Source organism: Culex pipiens, chromosome 2 (genome assembly GCF_016801865.2).
Source record: "Culex pipiens pallens isolate TS chromosome 2, TS_CPP_V2, whole genome shotgun sequence".
NCBI lineage: Eukaryota > Metazoa > Arthropoda > Insecta > Diptera > Culicidae > Culex > Culex pipiens.
Window position 1 is genome coordinate 39,428,865 of NC_068938.1, and position 21,283 is coordinate 39,450,147.

Sequence of the window (21,283 nt, forward strand, 5' to 3'; positions counted from 1 at the left end):
ACGAACGGAACAAACGTGTTGATATTTTACGATCGGGACGTCCCAGGTTTGGTTCCCAAAGGGGATTACCCGGAAAAGTTCCATTATGGCCATCATTCCGGATCACTTGTGTTTGTTGGTTTCATTAAATTAAGCCGATAAGTTGGCTCGTTTCGAGTCCTGTTGGCACTTTTACAATCTGTTGATTTTATTTTTTTTACAGAAGAACATTCCTGAACTTTTTAGGTATGCAGATTTTATCATGAATTATAAATTGATTTTAAAACTTATTTACTTAACAATTTTTAACAGTGACGACCATCAAAGGATCACGAGGACACTCCCGAAAGCATTAAAACCAACAGGAGCAGCACAGTTGAAAGTTGTACAGTTTTACCAGTTGATCCTATTTTGCGCTCGACAAACTATGCGGAAACAGCAAAAGTTAACTATTTCAGCAGTAGCAGCATTTTCGAGCAGATGGACAGGAAAAATGTTTACAAGCTGATTTGGACCAGGGCAAAAAAGGTGGCCCAACTTTGGTAAGCTTTTGCTGCCCGGCAGTAGTTTTGCGTTGGAAACGATGTAAATGTTGTTTTGGTAAACTGTTGCACACTTTCCTGTGTGTGTGTTTGTGTTTTTTTTCTGTTTGCCCACAATTTTGTTTTTAATTGGGATGCTCCAGTTGGGGCAACGAGAGCGAGAGAGGATGTAATGCTGTCATTAAAATCAACTTTGCATGATGTGGTTGGAGAATTTTAAGCTTCAGTTGCAGTCGGTGCTAGAAGCTTTGTTTGTAGTTTGAAAGTTAAACTGTTAAATGTTTCAGTTGAAATAGTTCGAGCTAAATTGTGGGTTCGAAGAGTTTGTTAGCCAAAGCCATTTTCTGTGCAAAAGGTCATTGCAAATTTTATTTCAAGTTCAATCAAAAATCAATTCAAAGCATTACTACAGCTGCTAAATCTGTTGCATCTTCAAGATTATTTCAACTGAAAACCACTCCCTAGACAATGTAATCAAAGCAAATAACGCAAATTTCCCTGGAGCGAGTACAAAATACAAAGCAAACCTAATTCAGCACAGCCTTCCGGGCTTCACACATACACAATATTCCCACAAAATAACACCTCCTTGCGCGATCCTAATCCACCATCAGCTGCCATCAAGATCAAGCGCTCGCAGTCATTCCTGCTGGGGGCTAATCCACCCACCAACCACCAAAGTCTCACGACGTATGGCCGCCGCCGGTGACAATTTATATCGTCTCGCAAGGCAGGTGGTCCCATTTCATCCTCTCTACCTCCAACCACCAACATCCGGATCCTGTTTCTCCAGCGGTGTCCTTGGCTTTACTTAGTCGTCGACGAGTTGGCGCGGAGGTGGTTATAATTTATTCAATTAGTGGAGCCTTCTGTGCGACAATCTAGAGCGATTTAGCTCCGTGATTACTTCCTCTCTCGTTCGCGCAAACTTGCAGCAGCACTACCAGGCACAACTTGCACATAGATATTAAATGCTAATAACTAGTTGATGCTTGGTTGCTTCTCCCGGTCCCGATGAACTTCTAAGACAACGACGACGATGCTTGCACAGATAAGGTCGGAGAAAATTAAATCGCTGCTCCTGTCAAGCGAGAGGCACTCCCGGAACTTCTGTAAGGATTCCGGACTAGGGTGGTTCAAAAGTTTCTAGGCAAAGTTGCTAAAAATTTTCCTTAAAATGACATGTTCAATAAATATTTACAGTTGAGTAACGGAAAATGGCAGAGTTTTTAAAGCTTTTTTAGTGTTTTTTTTAATGAAAAATTATTTTTTTTTCGGAATTTTAAATACGCTATCAAATCGAGCGTCCAATTTTACATTAAAAGTGCTTTTGAAACCAAATTTCTATCTCATCACCATTTCAGGCTGCAAATTATTGAAAAACATGTCTTTTTTCACGAGATACCGAAAAACGGACCTCGGATTCGTGAGCAGAGACAACAGTTACCCGTTAGGACAAAGTTTCACGCAAATCGAAGAGGGGTCAGGGCAACTGCTGTGTGAGTTGGCGGAGAATGACCCTTTAATGATTTTATGATTTTATGATTTTATGATTTTATGATTTTATGATTTTATGATTTTATGATTTTATGATTTTATGATTTTATGATTTTATGATTTTATGATTTTATGATTTTATGATTTTATGATTTTATGATTTTATGATTTTATGATTTTATGATTTTATGATTTTATGATTTTATGATTTTATGATTTTATGATTTTATGATTTTATGATTTAATGATTTAATGATTTAATGATTTTATGATTTTATGATTTTATGATTTTATGATTTTATGATTTTATGATTTTATGATTTTATGATTTTATGATTTTATGATTATATGATTTTATGATTTTATGATTTTATGATTTTATGATTTTATGATTTTATGATTTTATGATTTTATGATTTTATGATTTTATGATTTTATGATTTTATGATTTTATGATTTTATGGTTTTATGATTTTATTATTTTAAGCTAGCGAAGTTGCTTGAAGTAGTGAACTTTAGATTCACTAATCCAAATGAACCACCCTAGTCGAGAATCGGCATTCCTCCGACCAGAATTCCCAGGACTCGACATCTTAATCTATCGACAGTTCGCAGAGCTTAGGACGGCGGTCGTAATGCACTGGCACCTGTCTCTACCGTGTTTCAGTGCATCCTCCCAGGTTGCACTACCGCGTATGCGTGTATACGTATGTGCCACCGAGGATAACTATCATCGACATCCCAGAGAACTTGTCTCTGATGGCTTCCCAGCAGCCAACACGGCTGCAGCTTCTCCAAGGATGCACCATCGTTATCCATCGTACGATACCCGGTAGCTACGGCACACAATTGACACACAAAGTGACTTGAACTTTAGCCTTTCACCTTTCATCGGCGATACCGAGAGAGAGAGGTGGGGGGATAACTCGTGCCAATAGAATTACACTGCTGTGAGTCTGCCCTTAAGCGACCTCTCATCCCGTTGACCACCCACTCGTGATGATGATCTTCGAGGACTAGTAGCAAGATTACAACATCCCCCCACACCAAAAGAGCTATCGCCGTCGTTCGGAACTTGAAGCAGTTATTACGAGTTGTTGTTGTCATCGCTGAAAACCACTTAAGCTTGAAAAATCACTCTCTCGGAAAACACTGCCGCGTCTGGGTTTGGTAATAAAAAAAATGAAACTACCGGACGGAGCTGGACAGACACCCCGTTTTCTGGACTCGGGACAAAACAATAAAAGCGGCATCATAACTCATTTCTGGCTGGCGACACATTAGCGGGGACGTTTTTCGGGAGCAGAACTAGACAGTTTTGTTGCTGTCTCGGTTACGAGTTTTTCGGAAACTGAGAAGATGATATTTAAGGACGTAATTGTCCTATAAATGAGCAACATTAAACTGTTTCTTTTTGTTTTTAGAATTCAACAGCATTCTTTAAAAAACCTTTCCCTAATGCTAATTAAGTTTGTCTCCAATTTAGTGTAATCATTGTGTCATGATTCTACTTCTAACAAACTGGTTCATTACCTTCCGTTTCCCTAAACCCTTTCCCATATCCCTCACCCCCACAAAAACTGCCAGCTGTAATAATCCCCATTAAACAGCAATTCCTGCCGTTTTCCCGTCAAGCACAATATGCAGCAAGCAACCTCCGGGAAAAGTTTTCCCCATCAAACGCCCTCTCTCCTCTCGCCAGTCGACGCATATTGTTATGTTATAACCATAATAAACTAAACTTTTCCCATATTTAATCCGCGCGCATTGTGTAAATCACATTCAAATAACGTGTCTCCCTCGACTACCCACCCACCTTCCCCGCTTAACCCTTTTTGCTCATAGTCTTAGTCAAAAAAAAGGGTGGTGGGGGTGTGGGGTGGAAAACCGCACGAGATTTTCCCCTCCTGGCCAGAAGAGCGGTGAGTCGTCGCTTTTTGAGGAACGAAGCGAAATTTGAATGCAAGCGCGCGTACGTGTGTGTTTGTGGGTTAGTTGGAAAATACTATCAAGAGTTATTTAGTTTTACAAGAAAATATACGGCAGCGTAAATATGGGTGAACGTTGAGGGGTGGGATTGCTGAAGGAAATGTACTTTGCTCTTGGTGATAGCGCTGGAGAAGTATCATCTCATTTATGAGTTAGTGGGATTCGTGAGCTAAACATATTGTTGCCAGAAAATCAAAACTCAAGCTGGAATTGAATTGTAGAAAGTTTTCTAGTTGTCTTTAGAACACATTTTCGAAAAGATAAGTTGTATATTATTTGTCATTGAAAATCAAATTGTTAAAAATGTGAAAACAAGTCATCAACAATCTAGCACTAGTGATTTTTAAATGCCAAGTTCAACATGATAGTAAAAAAAAAACATTTTACAAATTCTAACTCTTACCATAACAAAACAAAAAATAGATAAATAGTTTTGCATAGAACTCAAAAAATGTACAGAAATCAAGGCATCAGGCAAACCTAAAACAAAATTTCAAACATTTTTTTGTTCCAAGGAAATAAATTTGCGCAAATGAAAAAAATGAAAGCCTGATTTTCACCAAAGATATTACAAAATGACAAGGAATTATTTTTTTCTTAAACTGTTACGTCTTAAACAAACCTGCAGTGCCAAAATAAAAAAGTGTTAAACAATGTATTTCGAATGATTTACAACAAATTTTACATGTACTTTTTTGACGAATTTAAAATAAATGCAATCATTTTTTCTATCCCTCATTTCCAGGAAAATTTTGCAGGGGACATTCAAATTTTATTAGAACTTTCTCCCCTTTCCGTTGTTCCCTTCATTTTTTTTTTTTCATAAAAAGGGCACGCAAATTTAGGATAAAAATTGTTAACTATCATTCCATTATAAGCAATTTATGTTATTTATTATAATGTTGATGTATGCTTTTTTGATCAAATATGCTTCTCCATCTGCTAGACTTTTTTTAATTGTAGAATAACTGTAATAATGGCCAGAAAAAAAGTAAATCTCGACCAGAACTAAACATTAAATAAAACTTTTACTAAGTTTAATACTTTCTATTAAACTAAATTCAAAAAACAAATTAAAATGTAAAGAGTTACTAAAAAAAATCAAAACTACAAATAAGGTTTGAAAGTTATTGTAATTTTGATATTCACCATTTTGATATATATTGTAATTAAAAAAAAGACATAAAAAAGAAGAAAATCGAGAAAAAAAATAAATTACACTGTCAACTGGGGCGAATACGAACTAAGATCTGAATAGGGACAGAAGTTAAAAAAAATATATAATGAGTTTTTCTGAATCTGTTCTGACCGAAATCAATTAGTCAATATCAAAAATTACGTTCAAGAACCTGATAAAAACAGTTGTCCCAATTTGCCCCATGTGCCCCGATTCGTTTTCACCATCCTCAGATCGGAGATTTGAACTGCCTATTTGGAATTTTTTGAAACCGTTGTTGTATTTGTCAAATAGTCAAACCCAAAAAAAAACATTAAAAAAATATCGTGAAGAAAAAAATCTGTGTTTTTAAATGCATCTAGCAATAATTTGTTTTGCTGTTTGGATTACTATTTTAAAGTAAAAATAAATTTTGATTTTTTGTAGAATTGCAGTATGAATAACAGAAAAAAAAATGTTACGACCATTGGACATATTTTTCAAAGTAAATATCTCGTAAAATCCGTGAGCCATTATTTTTTGACGTTCTAAAACCCAAAATTAAATAAATGCCTGCGAAAAAAAAACTATTTTGGCATGATTACTCTAATTAAAGAATAAGTGGAAAAAATTTACGCACTGCAAAAGTCTTTATTGTATTTTTTTGTCAAGACTTAGATTTTTGAAAACTATCGATTTGAATTCCTGTTCTTGTGGTTTTTGTGATTAAAGTGTTGATACTACGGCTTGTTGATTCAATTTAACTATTTTTTAAAATTATTTTGCTTCCCTCGACTTTTTCCAGAGGCATGGGGCATAAACTTTTAAAGAATATTAGTGCGATTAAAAAAGTCTTTGTTGTACAATTATAACTTCGAATTGATTTTTTTAAATTAAAATTCAGGTTCTTGACCGAGCCACGTAGCCCAGTGGTAACGCTTCCGCCTCGTAAGCGGTAGATCGGGGTTCAAATCCCGGGTCGGACCGACACAACTGGCGATCTTTTCCCTTCTGGATTCGATTGCTTAGTAAAGGAAAGGTAGTGTATCGTCACAAACTGGACCTTATCTCGACACCTTAGGAAGACAACCTATGGAATGTTAACATTAACCTTAACATGTTAACATTAAGTTGATTTATAAAAAAAACTGTCACTGAATCCGCTTTGTAAATGCCGGTCCCGATACTCTTCACGGGTGTTCCCCTCAGGAACAGAGAAAGATTTACTTTCTTGAAAGAATAAAAAAATCATTATTTTTTCCTCAGAAGGATAATTTTACTTTTCTTTATTGAAAAAAGGTAATCTTAGTTCAAACTTATACAATTCAATAAAATGTTGATTATTTATACAATTAAGGGTGCACAGCAACCAAGGAATTTTTTGTCATCTTTATCCAAAATTGTCAAACTTACGGACCCAATCCTGCAACAATCTGACTGTTAAAATAATCAAACTTTGTTGTAAATTATTTTGTAGACGGTACTTTAGCGAATGAATAAAAAATTATATCGATAGTTCCCGTAGTTTTGAAAATACTAAAATGTCTATAACACAATTTCTTGGTGCAAAAAGGTCTGGTTGATGTGCACCGTTTGAATCAAAACTTTTTATTATTTGATGTTTTTTCTGGTTTGTTACAGTAAATCATGCAAATGCTTGAATTGGCAGTTTGATATCTTGCCTTTTGTCATCTTTTGATTGAATGTAAAATGTGAAATTTCTAAACATAAATATATGTAGTTGAATTCGATTGACATATAGAGTAAATAACTTATGGATATTTTGTTAAAAAAATATGTTGATCAATTGAAAAACATTCCCCATTTGTTTTCAATATATCAAAAATTCAAATTAGCAGGCTCCATCAAACAACAGCTTTTTTTTCTTCACAACTTATTTTTATTAGGTCCTTTTAGGTGCTGCGACCAGGTTAGGACCGAGGATCAAGAGTACAACAAATAATAAATATTAAAATAAAAAAAAACTGGAACTGAATTAGATGATCATTTTCTCGTGCCATGTGTTAGCAAGTGTGCCATCACGTCAATCTGTTCCTCGGGTGTCTTGCACTGCCTCAAGCGAACTCTGTATTCTCGGTAAATGGCCCACAGCTCCGACTCGCTGTACAGCATCCGAAAAAAAAACAACAGCTTTTCCGTTTATTTTCACTTTCCAGTACGAAAAACATTCCCCCACAAAGTAGCAATATTTTCACTATCATTGAACCGAAAACCCACCCCCTCACGTATGACATCTCCCAGCACGTGCAGCATCTCACGAATCAATTTCCCACGCACACCAGGCCAGGTCAGAATTCATCTCTCTCGTCAACGTCAATCGCGCGCGATCGATTGTTTATCTGATGTTTTTTAACGCTTCAATTAGAGTTCAATTAAATTGCTCTCAATTTTTCTTTATTTTTTTTTTCTCTAGCGAGTTCAATGGCTTTTACTGGGAATTGTTTCCTCGGGGCGGGAACCAATCGTTTGATTTGATGTCCTCTCCCCCTTAACCATAGATGGATGGACTTGCGCGACGCTCTTGGCGGTTAATTGCGAAATTGATTGCAATTTATGTCATTGAAGGGTTTATTGATTTGTGTGTGTGTGGGGGAGATCGAGATAGTTACGCAAGAACTTGCTTTTTAACTAGAGGTTACGAGGCCAATTCCAAGCCAATTGTTCTGTGTGCCTTTCTTCGCAGAGAGAGCTGGTTAAATATTCAACGTTCGTTCGTAAACCTTGCGCCCCGGCTTATGTCAATAAACATCCACCTTTACTGCCAATAGATCACCGAAATATGCAAAGCGAGTTACGTGGGCTTGTAGTCAGGACCTAGGCAAACTAATTCATTTAAGGAGGCGCACTCCCTTTCTTTCTGGAGTTGGCGTTTTACGAGAAAGCTAAAACCAACAAAGTCCGTGCCTTAAGCGGAGCCCTAAAACTAATAAACGTCAATACGAACCGGTGTCACGACAGTTGGCAACACTGTAGGGAAGAGTTTGAAGGTTCTGTAGGGTGGTGCAAATTTGGAAAGTTGTTGATTAATGTTTTTTCAAATATTTTTTTCAAACCGAATTTTGAGAATTTGAACAAAAAATAATGCAAAAATCTTTTTTAACTGTGCTTCCAATCCGTCAATTCACTTTACCTATTGTAGAATACAATAAACATCAACAAGCTGTGCCACGTGGTTTTGTTGGAGACCACCACCCCTCCCTCATCCCACCTGAACTGCACAAGTGTTTCTCGACAGCAAAACCAACATCGGAGAAAACTCTAAGCCGCGCGACTTTTCTGTGACAAGTCGTAAAATGTCCTGACGCCCCCTCCTACCCGCTCTTCGAAGGAGCCGGATTCGAACCTTTGGTTGTGCATTTCTGGGTAGCAGCAAAAAAGGAGCCAAAGTTGCCGGTTATTGGTATTGTTAAGGTGGGTTTGTTGTGTGTTGGGGAGAGTGCTGAAGCAATTTATGCTTCCATAAAAGTTATGATTTCTCAAGTAGTGCGATCCGCGCGCAAGGTGGCCTGAGGACCTGAGACCTTTTTTCGGCTTGAGTAAAGTGTGTTTGTTTGCGTGGAGAAGAGGGAGGTTCACCAACGATGGGACGTTGCAACAGGGGTGAAGTCTGGTGAGTTCAAATTTTTTAATTTGAAATTTAAATTTAAATTTGAAGGAGGCTTAAATGATCGGCTACTGAATTTGATGAAATAAAAAAAAAACGTGTTCTTGAACTACAACCTTTGCTACCTTCTCCCCAAACCATTTAGCCAGATTCCCAGACGCTCGACCCGGAGCGTCATTACGAATGCCGACCGCGGCCACAACATGACAGACTTATCGAAGAGGTATCACAAATTGTAACAATCCGCACTGGCAGGAACGGCGGCAGCCGCCGGTCGGAAGAACTTTCCCGTTTCACCACAAATGGAAAAGGAAATACATAGTTTCCAACCAATTGTGAGTTCTTGTGGCATGAAAAACACGGGTAAAATATCCGGAAGCATGCTCCAACCAGCATGGCACAGCACACACACGACTGGAATTTATGTCTAAATATTTATTTTATTTCTGCGACGGTGCTCCAGCGCCAATTGTTTCAGGACTCCAAGTTGTACTCGAAAGAGTCCTTCCAATATCATGAGGAAGACTGGTGAAACACGCCCCGCGTATGTTGAAACGGTGTGTGCGGTTGTCATAATTTAATGGGAAATGGGAAAAATCCACCGTGGAAAAAAAAACTGAAAACTGCATAATGTCGCCAACCCCCGCAAGCCGGATATTTGAGCGAAAATATCACCCCGTTCGTTTTCTTTGGAACCGCGGCGTCGCCCGGAACCGGAAACCGAATGCGAAATGTGTCAGTGACAAGGCTTTTCAGGCCGGTTTTAGGGGAGAGGTGTTAACGGTGTTGAGGAGTTGTTGAATTCGTCGATTGGTTGATTTGTGATTTGTGATTTGTTAATATGTTGATTTATTGAAAATTTAAAATTGTAAATTTTAAGTTTCGAATTGGATATTGGAAACTGGAAATAGGATCTTGGAAATTGAAAATTGAAAATTGGAAATGGGAAATTAGAAATTAGAAATTAGAAATTGGAAATTGGAAATTGGAAATTGGAAATTAGGAATTAAAAATTGGAAATTGGAAATTGGAAATTAGAAATTAGAAATTGGAAATTGGAATTGGAAATTGGAAATTGGAAATTGGAAATTGGAAATTGGAAATTGGAAATTGGAAATTGGAAATTGGAAATTGGAAATTGGAAATTGGAAATTGGAAATTGGAAATTGGAAATTGGAAATTGGAAATTGGAAATTGGAAATTGGAAATTGGAAATTGGAAATTGGAAATTGGAAATTGGAAATTTGAAATTGGAAATTGGAAATTGAAAATTGGAAATTGAAAATTGAAAATTGAAAATTGAAAATTGAAAATTGAAAATTGGAAATTGAAAATTGGAAATTGAAAATTGGAAATTGAAAATTGGAAATTTATTAGTTAGTAATTTGCCATTTGTTGATTGATGGTTGTTGGTTGTTGGTTGTTGGTTGTTGGTTGTTGGTTGTTGGTTGTTGGTTGTTGGTTGTTGGTTGTTGGTTGTTGGTTGTTGGTTGTTGGTTGTTGGTTGTTGGTTGTTGGTTGTTGGTTGTTGGTTGTTGGTTGTTGGTTGTTGGTTGTTGGTTGTTGGTTGTTGGTTGATGGTTGCTGTTGATTTGTTGAGTTGTGGATTGTTTTATTGTTGATTGATACATTAAAATTATAAAAATTTAAGTTAATATATCAGTTTACAGTTATAATATCTTTGAATATTCTTTACAGCCACTTTCCCCTAAACTTTAAGCGGAAATCGAGCGGCCATATCAGTTATGAGGGAATGGCGTATCAATTGTATCAATTTTGCCTCATTTCCGGGCGGTGCCTTCCCACAATGTTGCGGCGACAGTTGAAAGGTGAGCTGCCGATGTAAGTTGAGAAAATGGCTTTTCATTCGATTTCCGAATCCGGACTAAACGGGAAAGCGCCACCGATTGAGAGTGTGAATCAAATAAGTAGAGGGGCGGGGGTGATTCTAAAACCGCAAAAGTGCGGTTCTGTATTTGAGCTGTGAAAGCCGGAAAATGCGCTCCTGGAAAGGTGCAAAACTGCGGCGGTGTCGGAAATGGATTTGATCAAATTCAATGCCTGACGTACGGTTCAGGGTTTTGTGTGAATGATGGGATATTGACGAGGGCGTCAATAGTTGCTGCTGAAAGATATCAGCAATATTCCAACATCCATTAGGAAATCAAATGCAAATAGTAGCGAGTGAAAGCCCGGCAGAAACCAAATGTTTGGTTTAGATTTGAGTACGATTGCATAAAGTATTCAAATAAATAAAGAGCCCGGAAATTTCCAACCAAGAAGTCGAAAGCTTCAAGTTTCAACATTTCCCAGAACCTCACATCTCCACCAAAAATTCAATTAAGCCTCATCCGGTTGGAGTTTCGCTTCAAGCTGAGAGCTTTCATTAAATTTTATTTTATTAAATAATTAGCAATCTGCTGGATTCACTGCAGCACTGCCGCCGGCTGCAGGCCATCGGAAGGATAACAGTTACAGCGAGTTAAAATTGTGACTCCCCAGGGGCAGAGCTGTTGTTGCTGCTTTCGGTTGTGCAAACGTGTGAAAAGCAACAACTCATTGATTTAATTGTGGTGAAGTGGATGCTGTGTTTTTTGGGGGCATGGAAAAGGGAAAATTGGACCACTGGGGAAAATTTCGGAATAACTTTGCAGCTGGAGCAAGGTTAATTAATTTGAAAACATGTTGAGGTCCGGAATACATTGTTGGAAATTTTGTTGAATTTTCTCTTCGTTCAACAAATAAATAAGGAACAGGTTTTTGAGTGAATTCCGGAGAACCTCTGCAATCTTGCTGAGCAGAATACACATAAATCAATTAATCTGATTTTCTGATTTTTGTCCTCCCCTCGTTCCTCAAGTCAGCATGAAAAATAATATTGATGCTTCCGTCGTAGCTTATTCGAATCTCATAATCCATTCATTGAATCCTTCTGTCCATCTCCGCCCCCAAAAGCCTCTCGAAATCCCAAAAGAAAATGCCTCCTCCCCTTAAGAACCTTCCTCGCCACCAGTTCCGATTGGCAGAGAGTGCATAAAAACCCATCATCTCTTCATTTATTCAATAAAGCATATCCTCATCGACTTGCCAATATCTTTTTTCTCTTCGGTCCAGCTCGATCTTTCCTTTGCAGGTTAGAAATCTAAGCATTGGCCATCTTCACTGACTGTGCTGGGGAGCACCTATTCAGGGGAAAACCAGGAAAAACGATTTTCCTTGACTTGGTCTTTTCAGCCGGCGAGTTGCTCTCTTGGGGAAGCTTCTTTGAGATCGTCTTCGAGTGGGCACTGAGGGAAATTTACTGGTGGTTTTCATCAAATTTCAGTTATATTTTTGAAAAATAAGTTGATGAAATCTTTTAGAAGATTAAAAAATTTCAACAAATTTTTAAATTTGAATTTCCGCAGTGCAACCTGAAGCTTCTTCAAATCCAACGAATCTCATGAAAAGCCATTGTAGTTGTGAAGGAGCCGGTTCCCCTTAAGGATCAACCTCGGCATCGTCTTCCTGATATCTTGCCTCCCGAAGGAAGGCAAGACAAGCCGGGGCGTACATGTCTGTTTAATCAAATAATCGTTAGATATTCAATTGAATGTGTAAGGAAGACGGGCCAGAACTGGGTGCTTATTTTTATTTCTTTGCCAGCTCTTTGCAACGTGAAGCTGGAAGACATGGTCCGGGAAGGTATGGTTGGAACAAGTACTGCGGATGGTTTTTTTCATTCTTAGAATTGAGCAAGATTGGACCAGTGAAGAAGGCATTCGAAAAATCAACAAGCAAAGATGTTTAACTGAAGATGGAAAAAATAACCGTGAAATGATTGGAGTTGGAAGCGATTTGCAATATCCAAACAGTGACAAAAGTAATTTTCTATGAATCTAAATATTTTTCAGACAAGTATAATATGACACACTGTAACACTGGCAGATTCAAAATCACAATAAATCATATTTAATAACGCCCCCGTTGTCAAACCTGACACCGTTCTAATAAAACCCATCATCAACAACAGTCAGCTCATCAACCATCACCTTGCGCTCCACAAGATGAACGACTACCGATGATTACCCCTCGCGTACAGAATCTCTCCCAAGATGGGATCATCCATCTTCATCCCAGCGCGCATCCAGCCAAGTTCTCGCCCGTGAGGTGCGGCTCCTCAACAACGTGGAAAAACCTATTTAGAACGGCCGTGTTACACCTCGGCAGCAGTGCGTCGTTTGATTACAGGTCGTGCCACTTGTAGACATTTATTTAGTCGCTGATTATCATTTGTCAACCCCCGGAGAGATCCAAGCGTCGTTGGGCGTAACCATATTTGTACCGGGGGCCTACGCCCCCAACAGTTCTTCTTGGAAGTAGGCGTTTGGAGTTGAAGTGCACTTTTGCTAAACTTGTTAAATTGCTGCAAAAGTTTAACATCGACCACAGAACGGAAACCACATCATCATCAGATAAATTCATGAAACCCAATTAAAATGGTGTACGTGAACTACCGGAATGAAGCCTTTTCGAACTCATTTTGTTCGACATTAGGGCGATCCTTGGATCAATTTCAACCAAATAACTTAAAATCCACAAAAAAAAATCGAGACACCCTACCAGGCAAAAAGTTGTACTTGCAGGCCTGCACTTATTGGAAACGGATCCGTGCACTTCTGCATTATTAGGCCGGCCGGGCCGGGAGTTGCGTTTCACGCCGAAAAAGCCCGCAACCCAAAGGGCGGGTGATAATAAATTGGTCAGCTCTGTGTGTAGTATAAATGAATGTTTCATGTGGCTAACCGCAGCATATGTTGTTATGCTGCCATTGAAGTCCTCTGGTGGTTGGGCTTAGGGCCAATGTTGTGATGCTGTGCTGCTCCAGTTCTCTAGCGTTGTTAACTGAATAATGGGATCGTGTGGTGGGCACACGGTCGTTGGTGGCTGGTTAGAATGTTTGGGGAATTATCGGTTTGCGATTGTTAATGATTGGTTCATTAATTGGGAGATTAATTGCCGGTTGGATTGGAACAAATTGAAAGTGTTTGAACAATGAGAAAAAAGATTTTGTATGTCACGTTATTAGCTGTACTTTTCAAAGTTTCTGACAAAATTCATGGAAAAAATAGTCTTAGAAAATATGATGTAATTGTGAACAAGAAAGCTATTTTCAGTTTTTCAGAATCACTTTTTCAGAAATCAAATAAAGAAAATTTGCTGCCAACTTTTATTTAAGATATTTTAGTACCGTTAACCGGGGTGACTTTGATAGGATTTCAATTTGTTTTTGAAATATTTTCCAACAGGTAAGGTTGTATTCAAGATTATTATTTTTAAAACATGTACTGGGGTAGGCCACACATGGGCCATGCACTATTTTGGAAAAAAGTTGTTTTTAATAGTGTTTAGAAAAATAGTTACGTTAAAAATTCTTAGTTTAAATTACGGGGTGACTTTGATAGTAATATTTTTTGTTTTTAAAATTCAAACTTTATTTGTACGTTAAATGCACCATCACTGAACTTGCTGATATTGTTCTAAGAAATAAAATGTTTAAATTTAGTAACTAAGTTTATAAGCTTTTTAACAAAATAAATATAAATTTTTCGTAAAATTGTTAAAAAGTCGGCATTTTACCTGAAATTTGTTAAATCTAGTTATGTTTAAAATATTATTGATTTATATTGCATTTTCTACTGAATTCGAAGCACTAATCACAAGTATTCACATTTTACATGAAAATTGTTGAACTGAAATTGCCTTTAAATTTGGAGATTTTTTTAATTGTGTTTCAAAAATACATATTATTTATTATTAACAAACTTATTTTACCTTCTCCTAGTGGACAATTGTCCAAAGAATTGGAAAATGCATTCCGTTTTCCGATTCAAAATCATGTGCATTGAGAAAATCCTGACACTTTGAGAAGTTTAAAATAATGACTTTCATCAACATTTTCATAACTACAGTTAACTAACTTTTTAAACTTTTCAAAATTTTATAAAAAAATCTTTTTGAGGTTCTTTGAACACTTCTCTACCATGGTCAGAATGATTCTAAACAATTCCGTACGAATTTTAATTGTACTCTTCATTTTGCGGAAAAATCGCAAACCTATCAAAGTCACCCCGTTTTACGGTAATTCTTCGTTTGCCAATCGACAAAATTTTTCAATATTTTAAAATGGGTAAAACTTTTTTTCTTTTTTTTTAAATATGTAAAATTTTGTTAAATTAGTTTTCCCAAATAAGCTGATCATACAAAATGACCATAATACAGTGTACTCTCTGGCTGTCAATCTTCTCGATATCAATTTTGCTCCAGCTGTTAATAATTTTTCAGTCCCTTCAAATAGATTGGTTTGATTTTTAGTTCTATAATTTAATAACGCCCGCTCTCGACGATCCCTTCAATATCGACAACGAGAGAGTCCAGTTGTATTCGAAAATCTGTATCTTGAGAAGGGATTTTCGAAATTATCCTGGCCATGGTCTTCGTTTTCTACATACACGAATGGTATTCCGGGTCTATAGGACCCAGAAATGATTTCAGCTGCCAAAATTCGAGATTGTAACCGATTTTGGATGTCTTGACCGCAAATGAAAGGCTAGGATGTCTACTTTCTGAATCCGACTGGCAGAACCGGTTTTGGACACCGTGGCCACCGGGAACCTGCTATAACCGAAAAAAGTCCTTTTTGAGGCCCCTACTTTGGGGACCTGTATCTCCGAAACGATTGCACATAGCAGGTTGCTTCCGGTTGCATTCGACAGATAATAACCTGAATTTTAAGCCCCAGAAAAAATAATTGGTCCATAGTGGCCACCGGTTCCGGTAACCCGGAACTTCCGGAAAACTTGATTTTTGCAGTTTTTGACATAAAACCGTCACACAGACCAGTATTTTGAAACGGATTATTTTGCAAATCATTGCAGAATGATACTACATACTACCCCTGACTATTTGGTATCGGTTCTGGCCAACTCTGGCCAATCCGGAACCGGTTCCAGGGTACCACTGAAACGGTTCCAATAATTGTTACGCTAGAAACCCGTCATGTTGCATATCAAACTTCATGAATTTGCATGTTATGACCATCTGAGGTCATGCCGATGACCTTTGACCCATCCTGGTCACTCCGGAACCGGTTACCGGTGGCCACCGGGGGACACTATCGGAATATGCAATGAACCCTATCATCCGACGTATCAAACTTCATGAAATTGAAAGTTATGACCATCTGAGGTCACGCCGATGTCCTCTGACCCATCCTGGTCACTCCGGAACCGGTTACCGGTGGCCACTGGGGGACACTATCGGAATATGCAATGAACCCTATCATCCGACGTATCAAACTTCATGAAATTGAAAGTTATGACCATCTGAGGTCACGCCGATGTCCTCTGACCCATCCTGGTCACTCCGGAACCGGTTACCGGTGGCCACTGGGGGACACTATCGGAATATGCATAAACCCTATCATCCGACGTATCAAACTTCATGAAATTGAAAGTTATGACCAGAGCTGAAAATGTCAGGGGTCCTGACGCGAAAATCGGCGACGCATACACGATTCTTTCAGATCCATTCACTGAACCGCAAAACCGTGACATAAACAAACCCGACTCAGTCGTGAGTGCCCTAGCTCACTGAGCAACTGCAATGCGAGGCAGTAGTCGACCAACGCTCATTCGACGTTGCACGCACACACATAAAGAAACAAATTTTTACACAAAAAGTTGGTATTTATGTGTGGAAATGTAATTTTGAATATAAGTTATGGTTGTTTTAAGTGTTTTGCACAGTCTAGAACCATTCAATTGTTTAAAAAAAGTCAAAATATTGTTTAGAGAGGATTTTACGAGTCAGTCATACGACACGAATTAAGTGAGTGTAGCTCATTTTTTTACGTCTCTCATTCTCCAGCAGCCGACCGGCACGAGTCAGGCGGCAGTGGTTGAACGGACACAGTAAGCTTACAGTCAGATGCTAGCAGTGAACTGACATTTTGGTTTGCTTCATGTGTACGCTGGGTTGGAAACATTTTGCAGGCCTGGTTATGACCATCTGAGGTCATGCCGATGTCCTCTGACCCATCCTGGTCACTCCGGAACCGGTTACCGGTGGCCACTGGGGGACACTATCGGAATATGCATAAACCCTATCATCCGACGTATCAAACTTCATGAAATTGAAAGTCATGACCATCTGAGGTCATGCTAACGTTCTTTGAACTTATCTGGTCACTTCGGAATCGGTTTCCGATGGCCACTTGGGGACATTTGTGGAATATGCTAGAAACCCTATCATCCGAAATATCAAACTTGAATAGAAACCCTATCGTCCGACATATAAAACTTCATGAGGCCGTCTTTCTCTCAAACCGAGTGTTGCCGAGATTTGGGTGCAGAAACTCTTTCATCTAACCTTTGATTTTGATATTTTAGAAATTATAGACATAGTGTGATAGTGTGATAGTGTCCTCCAGTGGCCACCGGTAACCGGTTCCGGAGTGACCAGGATGGGTCAGAGGACATCGGCATGAACTCAAATGGTCATAACTTTCAATTTCATGAAGTTTGATATGTCGGATGATAGGGTTCATTGCATATTCCGATAGAGTCCCTCAGTGGCCACCGGTAACTGGTTCCGGAGTGACCAGGTTGGGTCAGAGGACATCGGCATGACCTCAGATGGTCATAACTTTCAATTTCATGAAGTTTGATACGTCGGATGATAGGGTTCATTGCATATTCCGATAGTGTCCTCTAGTGGCCACCGGTAACAGGTTCCGGAGTGACCAGGTTGGGTCAGAGGACATCGGCATGACCTCAGATGGTCATAACTTTCAATTTCATGAAGTTTGATACGTCGGATGATAGGGTTCATTGCATATTCCGATAGTGTCCCCAAGTGGCCACCGGTAACCGGTTCCGGAATGACCAGGTTGGGTCAGAGGACATCGGCATGACCTCAGATGGTCATAACTTTCAATTTCATGAAGTTTGATACGTCGGATGATAGGGTTCATTGCATATTCCGATAGTGTCCCTCAGTGGCCACCGGTAACTGGTTCCGGAGTGACCAGGTTGGGTCAGAGGACATCGGCATGACCTCAGATGGTCATAACTTTCAATTTCATGAAGTTTGATACGTCGGATGATAGGGTTTATGCATATTCCGATAGTGTCCTCCAGTGGCCACCGGTAACCGGTTCTGGAGTGACCAGGATGGGTCAGAGGACATCGGCATGACCTCAGATGGTCATAACATGCAATTTCATGAAGTTTGATACGTCGGATGATAGGGTTCATTGCATATTTCGATAGTGTCCCTCAGTGGCCACCGGTAACTGGTTCCGGAGTGACCAGGTTGGGTCAGAGGACATCGGCATAACCACAGATGGTCATCACTTTCAATTTCATGAAGTTTGATACGTCGGATGAAAGGTTTCATTGCATATTCCGATTGTGTCCTCCAGTGGCCACCGGTAACCGGTTCTGGAGTGACCAGGATGGGTCAGAGGACATCGGCATGACCTCAGATGGTCATAACATGCAATTTCATGAAGTTTGATACGTCGGATGATAGGGTTCATTGCATATTCCGATAGTGTCCCCCAGTGGCCACCGGTAACCGGTTCCGGAGTGACCAGGATGGGTCAGAGGACATCGGCGTGACCTCAGATGGTCATAACTTTCAATTTCATGAAGTTTGATACGTCGGATGATAGGGTTCATTGCATATTCCGATAGTGTCCCCAAGTGGCCACCGGTAACTGGTTCCGGAGTGACCAGGTTGGGTCAGAGGACATCGGCATGACCTCAGATGGTCATAACTTTCAATTTCATGAAGTTTGATACGTCGGATGATAGGGTTCATTGCATATTCCGATAGTGTCCCCCGGTGGCCACCGGTAACCGGTTCCGGAGTGACCAGGATGGGTCAAAGGTCATCGGCATGACCTCAGATGGTCATAACATGCAATTTCATGAAGTTTGATATGCAACATGACGGGTTTCTAGCGTGACAATTATTGGAACCGTTTTAGTGGTACCCTGGAACCGGTTCCGGATTGGCCAGAGTTGGCCAGAACCGATACCAAATAGTCAGGGGTAGTATGTAGTATCCTTCTGCAATGATTTGCAAAATAATCCGTTTCAAAATACTGGTCTGTGTGACGGTTTTATGTCAAAAACTGCAAAAATCAAGTTTTCCGGAAGTTCCGGGTTACCGGAACCGGTGGCCACTATGGACAATTTTTTTTTCTGGGGCTTAAAATTCAGGTTATTATCTGTCGAATGCAACCGGAAGCAACCTGCTATGTGCAATCGTTTCGGAGATACAGGTCCCCAAAGTAGGGGCCTCAAAAAGGACTTTTTTCGGTTATAGCAGGTTCCCGGTGGCCACGGTGTCCAAAACTGGTTCTGCCAGTCGGATTCAGAAAGTAGACATCCTAGCCTTTCATTTGCGGTCAAGACATCCAAAATCGGTTACAATCTCGAATTTTGGCAGCTGAAATCATTTCTGGGTCCTATAGACCCGGAATACCATTGGTGTCAGTTTTTTTTTGGTGGGCACTTCCGGTGGCCACCGGAAGTTCATTTTTGGCCAGAATGTGTGTCTTAGTAAGATACACAAAGTCACAAAATTTCAGATCTCTAGGTGTTTTTGGTCAAAAGTTACAATTACTTTTATAGTGCTACTGGGTCCTATAGACCCGAAGACCATGCCCGGGTTATTTGTTGTTTCCAGAAAATGATTGTAATGATTAGATTTTTTCAGAAAAATAGAAACACGGAAAAATACCGATTCTCTTGTATGGCTTTTCATACCAAAATTCCTTAAATGTTTTTTAAGTTAAAATTTGTGTCGATATGTTTTAAGGGAACTTTCATTTCCGCTGGCAGTTTAGAATGGTGCAAAATCTGCTGTTGGAGATATAATTTTTTGAAAAAAAAAGATTTTTGCTGAAAAACTCAACATTTAATCGAACATTTTTTTCTTCAAAACAGTGTTAACTCTGCATCTTAAAAGGTTTTTTTTTCGAAATTGTTATTTGTTTTCAGCAGTAAAAATTTCGATGTTTTTCAGACGTTATTTTGGGATATTTTTGAAATTTTATTAACTTTTCTCTCTTTTTAATTATTTTCAGAATTTTTCACTTATGGATTTTAAAAACGTTTTAAAAACATCGAACTTCATTTTTTGTTTTAAAAATCAAACTTTAAGTGGTAAATGGTGCTTTTTATCCAAATTTCTCTGGAGAATTTTCCGATGGCAAACTATTTTTTTCAAAAAATTATAACTCGAAAGTATAATTATGCCCATTTTTCTAAAGCAAATTATTAAAAAATGCGGATTGTAATAAATTGATTTTTTTGCGCGTAAAAAGGTTAATTTAAAATCTATAATTTTATTCGTGTACTTTTTCAGAAAAGTCCTCATCATTCAAAATATTCCATTTTTGGATATGATTAGATGCCAAAATTGTATGGAGACTTGTATGGTGAAACAATGAAGCAAAATGGCTCTTTTGATAATAGGAGAGGCAAAAAACAAAAAAAAATCGGCCGATTTCGTGGCGAATCTCTTTGTTAAAAAAATAAACTTTATGGAAATTGTCTGCACTATGTATACAACATATATTTAAAATCATAAAATAATGTGAAACCATTTGAAAGGTAAGCCCTTTCATTTTAAAATATTTTATGGAAACAAAAAATACTTTCCGGCATTAGTAATAATTTTAACATGATTAAATACGTTTAAAAAGAAATGCATCTGTTTAGACACAAACACTATGTTGATTTGATAATAGTATAAAACACTATGTTGATTTGATAATAGTATAAAATAAGATGAATTTGTTTTTGTTTAATTTTATCCAATTAAATGTGTAGACTTTGAAATACAACAGATTTTTTCTGGTAAAAAAATCTGCTGCATTTATAGATGTAATATTACCAAGATTTTGTGTTTACGGCGATGACCTTTTATTTAATTATTTGTTTCTATTTATTTTTATCAATTGTATTTCCGTCGACTTCGGCAACTGTCAAGAGAAATTTGCATTTACCTTAATTTTAAATATTTTAAATTTTTGATATTTTTGATGTTTTATGGATTTAAGGTTTAAAGGTTTTTTTACCCATAATACTGCATTTTTCAAAAGCATGAAAGTATGTTCTGTATAAAATTCTTACTTTAGTGAAAAAGTTTTCTCGACTTCAAATCGTTTGACAGCAGGAAGTGATCAAGTTTTGCTGTTACTTAATTTTAAAGTTTGCTGAATTGTCAAAAATGAGTTGTATTTATGTTTTCTTCAAAAAAGGATTTTGCTTGATTCATTTTTGTACTTAAATTTTAATAGATTATCATCAAAATCAGATGTCATTTGAAATTTTATTCTATTATCGTTATTATTTTATCTGTTTTGGAAAGCCTGGATGGTTATAGTTTGAAAACACGTAGTTCAGTACAGTTATTTCTTTGAATTAAAAATTCACAGTT

The 21,283-nt window shown here is 38.1% G+C and overlaps 1 protein-coding gene across 2 annotated transcripts in view; it reads right to left on the reverse strand.

The window, feature by feature from the left end:
* Positions 1 to 21,283, reverse strand: part of LOC120419619 (roundabout homolog 1-like) — a 166,035-nt gene that overhangs the window by 37,038 nt on the left and 107,714 nt on the right. The gene's annotated exons all lie outside the window — the stretch shown is intronic.